The following is a 17579-nucleotide window of genomic DNA, read 5'->3' as shown; positions in this document are numbered from 1 at the left end:
CCAGTAGGACTAGGAAATAATTTCATCTGAAAGTCTGGAGAGTTACTGTCTAATACTGAACTAGATGGATGGTCTGCCTTGGTTTAAGGGAACTTTCTATTTTCTACTAACTCTGAAGCATTTCTGCCATTTTAATATTTTAATAAGCTTTTCAACTTTTAATGAACTAAAAAGTTGCTATGACTAATTGAACAGCAGCTTTAAAAAAAATCAGATATTATTATTTTAAAACTATTCAAATGCCTTGTAAATACTCAATCCCATGTTTCTCTCTCTTTCTCCCAGCAGGCCATGCTTCTTATGAAATTCTACCTGCAAGAAATATACTTTTTGCTTCAAAAATATTGTGTTGTTCATGCAAACATGAATATTCAACCAGCATATCAATTAATTGACTAAGATGATTAGTTGATTAAAATTATTTCATTAAATTGCCCTACTTTCTATCAGGTTTCCAGGAAAAGAAGCCAGACTGACATGTAAAAGATTCTGATGCCCTTCTAAAAACTGGCTACCCTCCAATTCTCCAGGAAAAAGGCTGATTTTAGTAATATGCACATTACTGTTAAAATTCATATTTCTTAAAATATATTGGGTGGCTGCCATCTGGCCTCTGCATCCTGCTAATTTGTAATTTATCAGTTAAGCTTCAAAATGTTGCCCTTTGCCACTTGTCTGACATAGCTCCTCAAGATGCTCTCTCTGAAAATGCGAGTTCAAATCTGTTATTGCACTAAGTGCCTTCTTTGACATATCAGCAACACCATCTCCAGCTACTACCTATATGGTTTTTTCTGTAGACTTTATAGCCAGGGATAAACTGTATCCCAGCAATTATCACTGTTGCATCTGGTTTCTAATATTCTATGATACGTCTGAGTATTTGATTGCCTATCCATTGTCTCTGCTAGCTCATTATCAGCTTCTGTCCCTTTGCAGGCATAGGTTCATAAGCATAGCTGGCTAATGGCTGAATAATAGCACCAGGTCCTGTGTCGTTGTTTACATTCACAGGAAGGAAAACAAACAGTAGTCCATTCTTTTATCACCTTATATCACCTTCCCCTAGCGAGTGACATATTGTTGTAGACAGCTTCAGAATGTAAACATTTAAGTGGGTTACATCCAAAGTGCAGCCAACTTTTTAAAATCCCACCACAAAAAGTCTCCTCAGTTTGGAATGGTATGATATGTAGCACAGGGGACTTCAGCAGGCATAGGCAAAATATCAGAAGCTGGGAGGGTGGAGTTTCCACTCATGTAAGAGATTTTCTGGGTCCCAGCTACTGCATTCGGTCCAACCAAGTCATATGGATTTCAATGAGAGAAAGTTTGGAACATGTTCAACTCTCCCATTATAATCAATTAACTTTGCCTGGATCATGCAAATCATACAGTGCTTCTAGCATGTGTTATTCTAGATGTTACAATCAAAGGCACTGTGTATCACTTGCTTTTGGTTTCTCATTCTGTGGAATTGATGTTGTCTGGTGCAGTTCTTACAACCCCCAGGCCACTGGAGTCAGTCACTGCAGAAGTGGGCAATGACCTTTTAAGAAACAGATCCTCAAATGGGGTTGGATTAACAACAGGTCCAGCCCAACCAGCCTTCACAATGCCTCAAAAGGCCTCAGCATGCTGCTGAGACAACAGCTCCCTTTGGTTGTGACCTGTCCAGGGTCCTGACTGAACCGAAGTGACTTTTTTCTATCAGACTAGACCAGCAGTTCTCAAACAGTTTTCTCAGGACCACGCTTTCAAAATAAAAATTTGCTCATGCCGCACTGAATTTTTTATTGATAAGAAATACATTGGAAAACAGAAAAAAAACCAACTCCTAGCAATGCTTGATTTATAATATAGAACTTTATAATATGATCATGAGATATCCAGAAAGTATAAAACAATGCAACCATCTAAGAACTTGAATCATTCCCAGAATGTAATTATAAACAAGCCTCTTACATATGTACCTTAAGTATATAATCTCATTTATATTAGGTCTAATTTGAGACAAACAAACTCTCATTTCCTCATCAACACAAAGAAGCCTTTCTCTTTTCTGACCTTTCATACTTGTCAGAGCTGAAAACCCCTGCTCACAACAATAAGGCTCTTGTTCCTGTGCTCTGACTCTCCCTGTGATCTGAGCCCAGAGAAATCCTGCAATATACTGGGTTCTTTGCCATTGGATATGCTGCAGCACATATGTCCTTAACCTGATTCTCACTTATACTCTGACCTTGTGGTTCAAAATGGAACTTATATACAGTGGTACCTCAGGTTACATACACTTCAGGTTACATATGCTTCAGGTTACATACTCTGCTAACCAAGAAATAGTGCTTCAGGTTAAGAACTTTGCTTCAGGTTGAGAACAGAAATCGTGCTCCGGTGGTGCAGCAGCAGCAGCAGGCCCCCATTAGCTAAAGTGGTGCTTCAGGTTAAGAACAGTTTCAAGTTAAGTATGGACCTCCGGAACAAATTAAGTACTTAACCCGAGGTACCACTGTATATGTCTGGACACAAAGTTCTACTTTGCGACAACTTCCACACGTTCTTTATTGTGACAAGTTCTTTCTCAAACAGCCTCACTGCATGCTGCACACCACTCCTTTACTGGAGATTTTCATAAGCAGTTTCTGCTATGATATGGGAATCCACTTCTCAAAAGAGGGAGAATGTCAAAAATTCTGCTGGGTTTTGGGTCCACCTAAAGTAGCTCCTGGGAGCACAGCCATGGTCTGCGCAGACTGCTGTTCTTTCTCGGGTTGTTGCTGGTGTTTCTGGACCTTCCTGTTGAAGAGTTAGCCTTGATTTTCTGCCAGACATATTGACACAGAATGAAACCCAGATGTGACCACATCAAGAACAAAACTTTCATTAAGCAAACAGATCTTTTAATTTATAGTGCTAACTCCATGTGGAAAAAAACCTGAGAAGTATTTGAGAAATACAGCTAAGCACTCATAATGTTTGGAGAGACCCGAATAAGAAAATTCATACTTTGTCTGTGCTTCTTCTTCTCTGGGCTGTTTTCTGTACATTGCCTGATACCAGTGGCGTAGTGTGGGTTGTCAGCACCCGGGGCAAGGCAAGTAATTTGCGCCCCCTAACCCGGGGCAAGGCAAGTAATTTGCGCCCCCTAACCCGTGGATTTGCGCCCCCTAACCCTACAAATCTATGCCTATGAATGATGGTCCCTCTCTCTCTCTCTCTCATATTCCAATTGATTCCCATTTCCGCCGATCGATCCCCGAAGCTCTCACCCAGCAAAATTCGTGCGTAATTACGCTTCGCCATCCCTAATCCTGCCGCTTCCACTGGGAAATCATGACGGTGCGTTTCTCCTCTCCAAACTTTCCCCGGCCCTTTGCCGGCCGGCGCAGCCCTTTTGGCTACGAGCTCCCCTCCTTCTCTGCCTGCTTCCGACCCCACCTCCCCGTCCAGCCTCCCTACCTCCTGAAAAAAGGCGACAGCGCCGAGCAGGACACCCCCGCGGCCATCGGAGAGAGGCGGGGCCGAGGGAGGCAAGCCAATGGGCGAGGCGGGGGTAGGTGGCCACGGGGGCGGGCACTACCGCAGTCCTCGGGTGGGCAAGGTAGGAGCAGGCGGAGGCTGGCCGGCCGCTCTGACAATAGGGGCGGGCCGAGGGCACGACGGGGCTGGGCCCTCTGGACTCGCGCCCCCCCAGATGTTGTGCCCGGTGCGGCCGGCACCCCTGGCACCCCCCACGCTACGCCACTGCCTGATACTGAACTGCCAATCAGGATGTTATTAAGCAAAATCTTCCTTGCACTGGCAGAAGGTAGGACTACATTACCTCTACTATTCCATGTTCCATTGTGGGAGAAGGAAACCCAAGCCCAAGTGTCTTTCCCTTTAAAAAACTTAATTGCTTGGTGAAAATTCAGAAACAAAAAGCAGCAGTGTATTCCCAGGCCAAATCTGCTCAATACAGATAAAACAGTATCATACCAAGCCATGGCTTCCCTCAAAGAACCCTGGGAAGTGTAGAACCTTGTAGCAATACTTGGATCTTGCAATTGACATATGTCCACCCATCTTCCTAAAATGTGTACCCCAACATACTGTAGAGTGCTAATGGACTCAGAATTGAGGCTGAACTCAAGAACTTCTTTGCTATGTACACTAGCTGGAGTCTAACTAAGGAAGCAGAGGAGATAAGCAAGAATGACCAGGCCTTAGATGCATTAGAATTCGTGTAACTGTTTATTCTTTTGCATGTTCCCTATGTTTTACTCTCTCCATTCTATTATAGCTGTAGCTCAATACAACTTTAAAATAATTTGAAATGATCTGATCTATCATCACTTTGTTCAGTTGGTGGGAAGACTCCGATGAACTCCTGGTTTGTTATGTATTATTATTTATTGTTTTGCTAGAACTTTTAGCTGAAATCATTTGCAAGGATGCAAAAACACTGGGTGTCATAATAAATCAACAGGAACATGAAGAAAATTTATTTGCCGATGACATTGTGATATTAACAAATGATCCCCTGACAGCAATTCCTGCTTTAGTTAATAATATAGACAGGTGTGGTAATGTGGCTGTCTCACAAATTAATTGTACTAAATCTAGGAGAGTATGAATATTCTACCAGGGCGAAAGGTTTTACTCTATATCACAAACATTTTCATTATCTAGGAGTAACAATTCCTCCCAATTGTAAATAAAACTGCAGATATCACAATACTGGTATATATGTATCTATGGCTCAACTGCACTTGGAATACTGTGTGTGGTTCTGGTCACATCAGCTCACCTCGAAAAGGATATTGTAGAGTTGTTAAAGGTTCAGAAAAGGACTATCAAAATTATCAAGGGAATGGAGTGACTTCCCTATGTGGAAGGGTTGCAGCATTTGGAACTTTTTAGTTAAGAGAAAAGGTAAGAGGGGACATAATAGGTAAAGGTAAAGGGACCCCTGACCATTAGGTCCAGTGGTGGCCGACTCTGGGGTTGCGGCGCTCATCTCGCTTTATTGGCCGAGGGAGCTGGCATACAGCTTCTAGGTCATGTGGTCAGCATGACTAAGCTGCTTCTGGCGAACCAGAGCAGTGCACGGAAACACCGTTTACCTTCCCGCCGGAGCGGTACCTATTTATCTACTTGCACTTTGACGTGCTTTCGAACTGCTAGGTTGGCAGGAGCAGGGCAACGGGAGCTCACCCCGTCACGGGGATTCAAACTGCCGACCTTCTGATCAGCAAGTCCTAGGCTCTGTGGTTTAACCCACAGCGTCACCCGCGTCCCAGGGGACATGATAGAAGTTTATAAAATTATGCATGGCATGGAGAAATCAGACAGAGAAAAGTTTTCCCCCCTCTCTTATAACACATGGAGCTGAATGTTGGAAGATTCAGGAGAGATAAAAGAAAAGACTTATCCATGCAGTGCACAGTTAAACTATGGCACTCACTCCCGCAGAAGGCAGTGACAGCCACTAACTTGGATGGTTTTCAAAGAGGATAGACAAATTCATGGGTGAGAGGGCTATAGGTGGCTACTAGCCATGATCAGCTGCCTAGGACAAATCATTCCAAGCATGTAGAGATATTTGCTTTTGGATATTTTGAAATCTGCTTAGAGAAGCCCAGTACCGAGCAAAAGATATCTCAGTTGGGTTGCTTATGTAATTTGTAAAATTAATGGCTTGTGTACTTCCTAGCTGTGTGACATTTACCTTACCCCCTGCCTCCATCTGGAGCCTGCTACAGGTAGGGTGCAGTGAGCTCTAAGCAGCTCTTCACTGAGCCTTAGCAAATTATTCATAGCTGCTGCTTAGATGCAGGCTTTCAGTATCTAAGAGGTAAATGCAGCAGATACCTCTTGGTACTATGGCCAAGGACTAAAATTTAGCACACACCAAAGAGACAGCATAGCATAGTGGCTACAATGCTGAGATAAAAGACCCTGAAACTTCCCTCTGCTGTGATCCTAGGCAAACCCTCTCAACTCAGTTCCCTGCCCATCTTGGGGTAATAATAACAATAATCTATTTTATAATATTGTTGTAAGGATTCCAATAGGCATTATGTTGTTTCTTTTTCTATTCTAACTTTCAAATGAGCAGTTTCCTGCATTCCCCAGTCCCCCAAATATGCAAAGACCATCACCTTGTCTGCAGGTAGCATCTTTCACTGATAGCCATAGCTCAGTGATTTGTCTTGCAAGCAGGATGTCCCAGGTTCAATCCCCGGCAGATCCAGGTAGCGTTGGGGGAGAGTCCAGTCTGAAATCCTGGAGGGCTGACTTAGTATAAGACAGCTTCCTAAGTTCATATGTTCCTAAAGGACCACCAAGTCTGGTACTTGGTGTTTAAATGTGTAATGGGCTATGTCCAAAAATAGTGCTTCCATTGGTACAAGGACTTTTGGCTGTGCAGCAACACTTCCCCTCCCTCTTCTTTCTGCCTGGGTTTTCTCCCAATGCTCTGGAGCAGATTTGGAGAGGGGGCACAGAGAGAGGAGAAGAAGGGGAAGTTCCATTGAACAAGCAGAAAGTTGTGCCCTAGCAGATGTACTTCATTGGATACTGCTCAGTTTTATTAAAATTTCTAAAGGTCCCAGTACTCAGTTACTCCTCCTCTCGCAATAGCACCTGCAAGGTACATTTCCCAAAGTTGCTCTCCATACATGAATTAAATCCATCAGTTAAATTAAAATATGAATCAGTATAGCTAGAGAAATACAATTTTCAGTAATACAGTGGTACCTCGGGTTAAGAACTTAATTCATTCTGGAGGTCTGTTCTTAACCTGAAACTGTTCTTAACCTGAAGTACCACTTTAGGTAATGCCACCATGCCACCACTGTGTGATTTCTATTCTCATCCTGAAGCAAAGTTCTTAACCCGAGGTACTATTTATGGGTTAGCGGAGTCTGTAACCTGAAGCATCTGTAACATGAAGCGTCTGTAACCCAAGGTTCCACTGTATAAAAGAGAAGATGTGAATGGAGGAGAAACCTTGAGTCAAGCTATTCAAGGTGAAGAATCCACTCTTCTTACCTTGGTCTAATCTTCCCTGTTAGCCCTGATCTCAACAACAACCACGAAGCGATGGAGCAATGCTGAAGACAATGTTATTATCCCATGGAACATGTGCAGCTCCAAGTGTCTGCCTTCTGTCATTAAAGAGGCACATGCAGACCCAGCTGCTGCATGAAGCAGGCATCAATTTTTAAATACATTTACATTTTATGAGCACCTAAATTGTGCCTGTTTAGCTCGACCTGTATTGGAGGCCACAAGATCAACCAAACTGCAAAACATCTCAATAAATAAAGCCCCTGTGTCATTTTGAAAGCTGGCATCTCGGAACAGGAGTAGCAGATGTGCTGCGTGTCAGCGGTGGCAGAGTCGTTGCAGAGTTCCCTAAATCTAACATTTGCCTCACTCAGTCTAGCCAGTGCTATTACTCATGTATGTCACTAATGCTTGAAATTCTAGATTAATTGGAAAGAGGCAAATTGAGAAGCCGAATGAATACATCCAATATCTAACCAGGTCTGTTATCAAGATAGAATCCACATGTTTGTTTGCTAGACATCACTGCACCAATATTTTTCACAGAGGCAATTGCAATTCACAGGGCATGCTGTATGGAGTAGAGCCCTGTGTCTCCCTTGATTGTAGTGAGATTTTGTGCTGCGTGCCACCACAAAATGTAATAAAAAGCCAGAGGGTCTTAAGTCACAAGTACTGTACCTTTCAGGAAGCAAGTGGGTGCTGCTAGAATAATAATCTTTAAAATTAACTCGGGTACATGCATGCAGACCTCCACACCTTCAAGCTAATGTTGAGAATGCTCTCTCCATTAACTTGAATAGGGAGAGGAAGAAAGAAGAGGCTAATCCCCCGCCAAAATGGCTGAGGGCGAAGGGTGACTCTCAGCTTCAATAAAGGTTGTTACTGCAAGGCTGCTTGAGGAGTGGGTGAGACGGCCCCTCTCTGCCTAATAGTAGGGCCAGCCCTGGTGATTATTGTCTGCTGTTTGACTGAATGCAGGCCTAAAACGTGTGCAAGAAGTGAAAAGAGAAGAAGCGCAATTTGCCAGCAGACTCCCTCAATGACAGAGGAAGCCATTTCTCTGGTAGAGCAAAATGATGCAGGCATGCACATCAAGCACGACCCAGGAAAAGTGCTGGATTAAAGTATAGGCTAAGTAGCCAGAAGCCTAGGGCATCTAAATCTAGGGGGCTCACCAGCCTGCCCGCTCCCCAGCAGGCAATCTTGTTTTGGTACAATCTTGTTTGTTCTTAGTAACCAAAATCATATTATCAACATAAACAAGCAGAAAAGTTGTTTTACTTCATTTGCAAGGAATCGTACAAAACATAATGGCACTAATAAAGAAAAGTTCCAGGATGGCAACAGAAAGCAAACTAAAAATGCTTTTGCAGTTCATCAGATCTATCCGGCAATATCAAGTTATAGGAAAACTGATGCTATTAACAGTAATCCTTCTAGTTGGTTCATTGATCTGGCAACTTCCATGCACATGACATCTGATGCTAATTCCCCCGCCCCAAGAGTTAAATGATAACTCATCAGAGGCAGCTACAGTTGCAAATGGAAACAAAATATCTGTGAAAGGAAGAGGAGCAGGTTTGCTGAAGTGTGTTGCAGGTAGAAATACTGTTTGTAATGAAGTGAGAGCAGTAGTTGCTTGAATTAACAAATAAGAAAGTTTTGAGAAGTTACATGCTAGATTAAAATTGATTTAAAATTAAAATTGAAGGGGATTATAAGAAAAACCCTGGGGCCTAATTTGAATACTTCATTCAGGTGAGGGTCATATGCCTTGTCAATCCCAGCAGGTATATAACAGGAAGACCCGGCCTGGTACTTTGGCTCTCATAGAACAGTAGCAGCCTGCGGCCTGCCCAGCTTCTAGTTCTTATGCATTTTTGTCATTTAAGTTTCAGTTGATAGCCGTGATTGCTCTCTGTACAGTTTTCAAAAGAGGCTGCCTGAACAGTTCTATATTTAATATTGTACCATTGTGAGGTCCAAGTCAAGGTGACTGGAAGGGATCATAAAGGAACCAAGATGCTACAGAAGACTTTCAGACTCAATAACCCATGAGGACATTTACATAAAAGCCATCTCACTCACTGGTACCTCTCTCATCCCCAAACTATTATTTTACTTATTTCAAAAAATTTAAACACAGCTTGATTGTAAAAAAAACAAAAAACATAAACCCACAAAAACAAACAAACACAGACCCTCTTAAAGCAGTTTACGGAAAGATAAAAGAATAAAATCAATGAAAATTCAAAACCGTATTTTAAAATGTACAGAAGTTAAAATACTTTTGCTATTCCCCCCCCCCATTTCCTCTCCTGCCATTAAGTATGTCTCTTGAGTCTCTTCCTTGGTCATCATTTCATTGGAATTGCTCTTACAAAATGCCTAGAGATTTTCTTCTAGGAAAAAGTTAAACATTATACTAGACTCTTATTTTATAGAATAAATCTGTTACATATTATAGGTGGTGTTATTGACCATTTTCTCATTTGCAAAGTGATGGGCATCCCTGTTCCAGGAAGCCACTGATCTGTGGCACCACAAACAGTATTTTATCTTGCAGTAGTGGCTGGTGGGGCAGGACTGTGCTGCAGCTTCCCAGTGCTGTGTGTTGCTGCAGGTTACTGAGATGGTGAGGGGGCAAGGGCTTGATGCAGTGCAGCAACAAGAGTATGAGCTTACTCCCTGCTGCATCATGCAGCGTTGGGAGGCCAGGTTAGCAACACAACTCATCCCATGCTGCTTTGCCAGCTGCTACTGTTCTATGATAGGCAAAGCACTATCTTCCATAGGTTCTGTTGGCAAGACGTAATTCCTTTTACACTTAATGTGATTGCACCTTTGTTTCTGGAATGGAATGAAAAAAGGCATAAGGATGACATGTTGTGTGGCTGTTCTTGGGCCCAGCCTGAACTCCCAGCATCTCCAGGTAGGACTGTTCCCTGTAAAAAACAACAACCAAGAGCCACTGTCAGTTACAGTAGACATTACTGACTGGGATGGACATAGTTCAGTAGTACCTCGGGTTACAGACACTTCAGGTTACAGACGTTTCAGGTTACAGACACTGTTAACCCAGAAATAGTACCTCGGGTTAAGAACTTTGCTTCAGGATGAGAACAGAAATTGTGCTCTGGCGGCTTGGCAGCAGCTAAAGTGGTGCTTCAGGTTAAGAACAGTTTCAGGTTAAGAACGGACCTCCAGAACGAATTAAGTTCTTAACCCAAAGTACCACTGTATAGAGCAGTTTCCTATGTTCCTGTATTGTGGCAGATGCTGTGGAATGGGTATATTTTTAAAGTCATCAATACAGATAACCTAAAACTGCTGCACTAGGGATGGTATTGGTTCCTGGTGCCATAATGTTATGTGCTGAATTCAGGTGACTCTGCAGCTACAGCACATCTTGAAAGAAGAGGCTTATAATTGTTATTAATCTGTTTAACCACAACAAACAAACCTACTCGCTCTTATTGTGATATAATCAATATTTTCACCTGACTGGAAATAAACTAAAGGATTGTCATACTATTCATTCTTGGGGGAGAGGGGAGAAATGCATTTTCAGAAGACTCAAGTTTCTACAAAAGATTCCTTTTCTACAAAAGGTAGCAAAGGTATTTAGTATATTTATTGAGGGTAAGGTTCCCCAGCCCCCATCAAATGGCTTTTGGCTCCATTACCAGAATCAATTTTCTAATGAGTTCTTTTCTTTTCCATATGATACATCTTTGTATGTTGATTCAGTGATGCATATTGGGGGTGTGCACTCAGAATAAGATTCAGCTCAGATCTGAATCTGAACTTTTGGAAAGCCGTCCAATCGGTTCCACATCACACTGTGGCCTGATTTGATTTGTATTTTGGGTCCCAAGCAGCTTTGTTAAGAACAAAACTCTCTTCTTGATCATTCACTATTATGGGGAATTTTAAAAACAGCTAAAACCTTTTTCCCCTTCTAACTGAAGTGGATGAACTTCGTAGGCAAATCAACCTTCCCTAGGTAGAATAAGCCAAATTATAAGCAAATACCGTACATCTTGGGGCCTGGGAGCTAGAAACCTTGATTCATCTAGAAAACAGAAATGATTTGGAGGAGAATTGAATTAAATTTGCAGCCATGATCACCCCTGAATGAACTCTACTGAATTCTCAGAAGAATAGCTGCAGTGGTTTTCCTGCAAAGGAAGGTGTTATAGTTTGGGGTGTGTAAAAAATGAGCGCTCATACCTCCTTTTGTGGGTGCCCTTTGCGGGACCACGCACAGCACCCGGGCTCACCAGTTGGATGGGCTGGCCCGCCTCCCTGTGGTAGTCATTGGGGGTTCCCGCCAAACCCCAGTTAACCTACCAGCGCTGAGTGGAGGCGGGGGTTGTGAAAAGGGAGTCACTGAAAGGTTGTCAGTGAACTCCCCTGCATTGCGGGTATATGGAGTGGGCTGCCTGCGTACACAAGCATCTTGCAGTGCACCCTCCCATACCCCATTCACCCTGAGGAGCCCCAGTTCCCTGGCTGGGGCCTGGGAGGGATACATGCCCAATGCCTAAGCCAATATCTTCCTGAAAGGTTTAATAAAGTTGTGGCCATTTTTAAATTCCATAACACATTGTCACAAGACATTATTCCTTCTGGTGGTCTCTCAGGGCTGGGGGGTCTCCGCCTGGGCATGCAAAAGGAACCACTTAATCTCACTTAGTGTTTTGTGGGAAATTGGTTTGGAAATTGCAGACATGAGGGACGTGCCCCCGGGTAACAAACCTGCTAAACTACCGACAAATAGGTCCAGGAGTGTTGTGCTATGCACCCTTAACATTTGTTGTTCCAAATAAATCTTACATGTACATATTTACTGAAATTTGTATTCATTTTTCTTGTTGTCTGTTAATATCCTGTTGCTATCGATTTGTTTTGTTTGTATCTTTCTTACAATGAATGCAAGTACTATTATTTTCCTTTACCAAATCATAAAATTGATAAATAGCATTAGATGGAGCCTGAAATCAAGCTTGCTGACAGCTATATAATGGCTGCCCTGGAAATAATGGTGGTCTGTACTGTACTTGTGGTGTTATTCGTATTTCTGCAGTAAATTTACAGTTTTCCCATATGTTTGGCATGCTGACATCATTAGTTTGGTGCTCTGATTCAAATTCAAGTTGACAGCCACAGGGGTCACACAAGTTTATGCAGACAATATTATTATTAAAATAAACACTTTTTTATAAGTTTGTGATCTATTTTAAATTCTTATGTGGCTTTTATGGTGTATGCATAATTGATGTACACTGCTCTGGTGTGTGTGTGTGTGTGTGTGTGTGTGTGTGTGAGAGAGAGAGAGAGAGAGAGAGAGAGAGAGAGAGAGAGAGAGAAATCGTGGTATACAAGTATTTTTTATAAAATAAATAAATATTAACTTCCAAAGGTTAACAATTGAAGACAATAACTCCTGTCATGCAACCAATTTTAGTTTACTTTATGTAGTTCTTTATTTTAGCTTTTAACCTTCCCCCTACTTAGAGCCTGAGTAGGCAAAAACCCTTGTTTTTCATTTGCAAGATAAAATTGCTGCAATCTTATGCAAAGTTGCCTGGGAGAATGCCCCACTGAACACAATAGGAGTTACTTCTTAGTAAACATGTAAACAATTGTGCTGTAAGAATATATAAAGCACATTACAATGCCCAGTACTATTGGAAAGCATATTATCATTTATTTATTCATTGCATTTGTAGTCTTTTCTTCCTTCCAAAGGAACCCAGGCATATCCAAACATGTTTCCTTGAATGCTTATGAGCAGGTTCATAGAACTGTCGAGTTGGAAGGGACCACAAAGGTCATCTAGTCCAACCCCCTGCAATGCAGGAGTCTTCTGCTCAATGTGGGGCTTGAACCCATGACCCAGAGATTAAGAGTCTCATGCTCTCCCAACTGAGCAGTCCCAGCATCAGGGTGAGCAGAGTCTGGTTTCCAGACCAGCTCACCCTGATCCATAGACTATTGTCAACGCCCAGCCATTTTCCTGCCCAATGTGAAGAAATTTACGTTAGGGGCAGAGATGGATGTATCTTTTGAGAATGGACCCAAATCCATATCTGCCCCAAAGGGTGAACGTAACCCTGCATAAAGCAGTCTGAAAAACAGACTGTGTTTTCTCTGATCCTGCTCAAGGAATGCTCAAGGAGCATTCAAGGAAGCATAGTTCGATATGCCTGCGAAAACTCCCTCCACAAAAGCTCACCAGGTACTACACTACTGAGCACAAGGAAGCAGTAAGAGAAGTTAAAATTGCCTTTTTTTCCACAGGCGACCGTATCTATTAGTCCCAGAATCCATAGCCTCCAACCATTGCTACCTCCTCCTCCTCCTCTTCTATCCAAAAGGGAGTTTCTTCACTTTAACTTCTCTTACTGCTTCTCTGTAAGCAAGGGTATATTTTATCACCTGCCCTAGGACTTTGGGAAAAGGTAGTGGCAGGAAGATATCTTGATAAACAATCATTCTCTTCTCTTTTCCCATGGTTTTTTTTTAATGCAAACTGTTTGGTGAGTTAGTACGATGATCTCTTATCTATATTCAGCGAGACTTTACACTTTTTAAAAGAGATGCTAAGGTACATTCTTTTCCCATTCTTAATTATTTTCAAAAGTCCTTAAGGCATTGTGTTTGGTCCTTCGTTGCATGCACTGATAAGCATCAGACCAAGACTGTGGTCCAATGTATGTTCATGGGAGAGGCAAATCCCATTGAAATTAATGAGACTCACCTCCAGGTAAGCAGGTCTAGGACTAGACTACAAAGCAGTGAATGCCCCATTTGGAAATCCTACAAGCCAAAAGATTAGGAAGGAACGTTTATCTATGAAACATTTTAATGAACCCCTTAATAGACTGTGGATTAAAGCAATACAAATCTTTTAGATAACTCTTGTTCTTACCCTTCAGTATTCCTGCCAGATCAATCTGTGAGTGGTACCTTTATCACACTCCTGCATCACAGTTTTGCAGTCAACACAATTCTGTGTCCAATGTCAGTACAATGTTATCACATGTTATCCAAGGTCAGCAGACTAAAGTTCGGAACTCTTTTCCCCCTCCCCTCTCTCTGCCAATCACTTGCCAAAGGTGATGTAATTACAAGCTGATCAGGAAAGGGAACACACCATCTACAACACACACATACACACAATGTTCAGCCATATCTGATTACTCATGTCTTACCAAGTTAATATAGCCTTATTCAGGCATTCGACTCCAGAGTCAAATCAACCCATGATGGCAGGGTGAATACAAGTGTATTAGATCTGCACCTGCTTGTCCTCCATGATTTCGAAGGATAACTTCGGCAGTGAAGAAGCTTTTGTACCTGTGTAGGCACCTATAACCCTGGACATCAGGCCTTTACAGTGGATGAGGAGCCTACATCAGTAGAAAAGGCTTCCCACTGCAGAACATATCCCGTCCACTCCCTGATGGAGCTAGTGTCTCGGCCACACTGTCTTCTCTCAGGTGATGATTGTATGATGAAATAGAACACCTGATTACAGTTTGAGAATTATGTGTCAAGTAAGAGTACCTGAGACTGCAGCAGATATTGGGAGACCAGGAAAAAAGAAGGCTTCTATATCTTTAGAGGGGGGAATGTGGGCTGGTATTTGGATGTCATTGATGTCAGCTTCAAGAAGCTTTAATGCTTAAGAAGCACTGATCCCACAATAAACATGCACCTGGAAGCACCTTGATAGCTTCCTCCTCCAGTGGGAAACTTCCACTAGATCCTGGTTCCTTCCATGAATGGAAGGAGCCCTTAAGTTTGTAGAGAGACAAGTCAACATTTAGCAACAGGGTAAAAAGAAGCAAAGGATTACATATGCCACATGGGAAGAATTACACAAACATAAACCTAACCTGCAAGCACAGCTACCTAATGTGTTCAATCTTCATATGTGTACGGGCACTTTATTAGGACATATGTTGAAACCACAATGAGCCACTTGCTGACCACACACCATGATCCAATGAAAATACATTGTTTGCACTGTATTCATTAGTGCTAATTTGTATAGGTTTAAATTATTAAACATTAGTTTATACTTCACACACACACACAGAAGGGTGGAGTTTAGGTGGTCCAACTGTGAGGTGATCCTGCAATTCAGGACATGTTCCCCAAATCCTGTTTAATAATGAACTAGGTTGATAAAATAGTTTTTATCAAACACATAAACTAAGGAATTGTTTGCCTGGATTAAACAACCCATGAAAAGGCAGCGTTTAATGATAAGATTAGTTAGTAGAAGGAAAATTATTCCAATTGCTTTTGTTGATTTATTACAAAGCTCCAACTAAACAGACTGTTTTGCTTGCTGTGTTACGTAGCCTGATCCTGTACATCTTTCCTCAAGGCAAATCCCACTGAATTAACTAGAACCTACTCCCAAGTAAATGTGCAGGGAAATGCAATCATATGTGTTCAAATGTGTGTTTTATTCATTACTTTATTCACTCAACTTGTTCAGATACCCAGCAGGAAATGCACTCTGCACCAAAGGAGAAAAATATTAAAACACAAAAATCCAAGCAGAAAATAAGGAAGCTAAAACCACAACAAGCAGGAGAGATAGCTTTAAAATGCCAAGGAATAAAAACAAATATAAAGGCTGCAAAAACAGACCACTTAAAAACATTTAAAAGTCGCAGGTTCTAAAAGCCTGAGAGAACAAAAAGGGTTTTGCCTGGTCCCAAAGACACTAAACTCTTCAATACAATGGGACTTGAGAGAAAACATCTACAGTGGTACCTCAGGTTACAAACGCTTCGGATTACAAATGCTTCAGGTTACAGACTCCGCTAATTCAGAAGTAGCACCTCGGGTTAAGAATTTTACTTCAGGATGAGAACAGAAATCGTGCAGCAGTGGTGTGGTGGCAGCGGGAGGCCCCATTAGCTAAAGTGGTACCTCAGGTTAAGAACAGTTTCAGGTTAAGAACGGACGTCCAGAACAAATTAAGTTCTTAACCTGAGGTACCACTGTATAGGGTTGCGCTGTAAATCTGATGTTTGCTATATTTCTCTAATATTCTATGTCTAAATAAATTGGAACTGATCTCAGTGGAACTTGATTCTGGCCATTGGTTCAGCCACAGCTTTGGAAGATTTCCGTTTCAGTTTGGATTATATCTGCTAATGTGACCTTTTGGGTCGCGGTCTTTTGATTCTACCCCGGGAGTAATTCTGATTAAACTCAGTGGGGCTTACTTCTGAGTAACTGTTGTCAGTCTGCCTGTTTTTAGCATTTAACTAACCACTTCTAAAAGTGTGCGCAAAGTGACATGTAGAAATGAAGCATCAAAAAGGATGGCCAATATCTAAAGCATCGTGTGGCTAGTTTTGGGAGCCTGAGGGGGGTGCAGTGATGTGGTAACATCCTCACACTGCCCTGCCAGCACTCCCCAGAAAAATGTGCCCAGGGCCATCACCCCGGAAACATTCCCATGCTATGTCCCTGCTTTCTACTCTTTCTGAAACTGAAATTGTACACCAGACTCCACTTGTCAGATAGGTATATTTATAAGAAATCATATTTCCAAAGTCTGAGGCTAACAGTTAAAAATTCTACTGTAAGATCTGGTTCACATGAGCACATATCTCCACATTACTCAACACTTCAGGGCCTGCAGCTGGTGAATGAACCGATGCCAATGAAGAGCACTGCAAAAGTTCTACCTGTAGCTTTTGATATATTATAGCTCATTCATATAAGTTGCTACTTGATCCCATGGTTGTAAAGCTTTGAATGGAAATGTATGAAGCAGGCTTTCGGCTTTGGGTGGCAAATGGTTACTTGTTTGTGCTGCTGGATTGCATCTATATGGTGCTAATTGGTGGCATTTTATATCTTAGTCCTGCTTCAGAGACAAGAAGCCTTATAAATGTTGTTAGATTCCTGAGCCCATCACCACTGACCATGGGCCATGCTGGCTGGGACTGGTGGCAGCTGGAATCCAACAACATCTGGAGAACCATAGGTTCACCATCCCTGCTCTACACAAAGTGTTGCATCTATGAAAAAATGGAGACAATATTTCTCTTCCTGCCTCCATCCTTTGTCTGTCATCTCTGTGTAAGTTTGTGAGCAGTTCCTGACCTCTCAGGGCAAACACTTCCTGTAATGCATTAGCTCACAAAGGAAGGAAATAATTTCCACTTTTGTTGTTCAAATGTATTCAGCCAGGACACAAAATCGAAACACTTCAATGCATTCTTAGACTCCTTAGGTATATTAAAGGGCTTACGTATGTCAGGAAACAGATACGCAGCTTCCTCTTTCCTATTAACACTCAGAATCCAATTTCCCACTTGGCTGATCATTTCGGTTAACGTTTGCCCAACCTGAGAGACAATAGTAAAATAATGATTGATGCAGAAGGTGCAGAGGATGTGGTAGAATGTGCACAGACTTGACAACCTTCACACTCTCCAGTCTTCTTCCCTCAACTTTTCTGAACATGATTTTTAAATTTT

At 42.0% G+C, this 17579-nt stretch overlaps 1 long non-coding RNA gene across 1 annotated transcript in view; it reads right to left on the bottom strand.

The window, feature by feature from the left end:
* Positions 1–2532: 2532 nt before the first annotated feature.
* LOC128413184 (uncharacterized) overlaps positions 2533–17579 on the bottom strand; it is a 41253-nt gene continuing 26206 nt past the window's right edge. Inside the window, exons 2-3 of the long non-coding RNA XR_008330268.1 lie at positions 9899–10001; positions 2533–2821 (exon numbers count right to left, since the gene is read on the bottom strand). This is a non-coding gene — a long non-coding RNA (uncharacterized LOC128413184). The remainder of the gene's footprint in view (positions 2822–9898; positions 10002–17579) is intronic.

The sequence above is a fragment of the Podarcis raffonei genome, chromosome 4, assembly GCF_027172205.1.
Source record: "Podarcis raffonei isolate rPodRaf1 chromosome 4, rPodRaf1.pri, whole genome shotgun sequence".
NCBI classification, from domain to species: Eukaryota; Metazoa; Chordata; class Lepidosauria; order Squamata; family Lacertidae; genus Podarcis; species Podarcis raffonei.
Note: the sequence above shows the minus strand (reverse complement) of the source record. Positions and strands in the feature narration are given on the sequence as shown.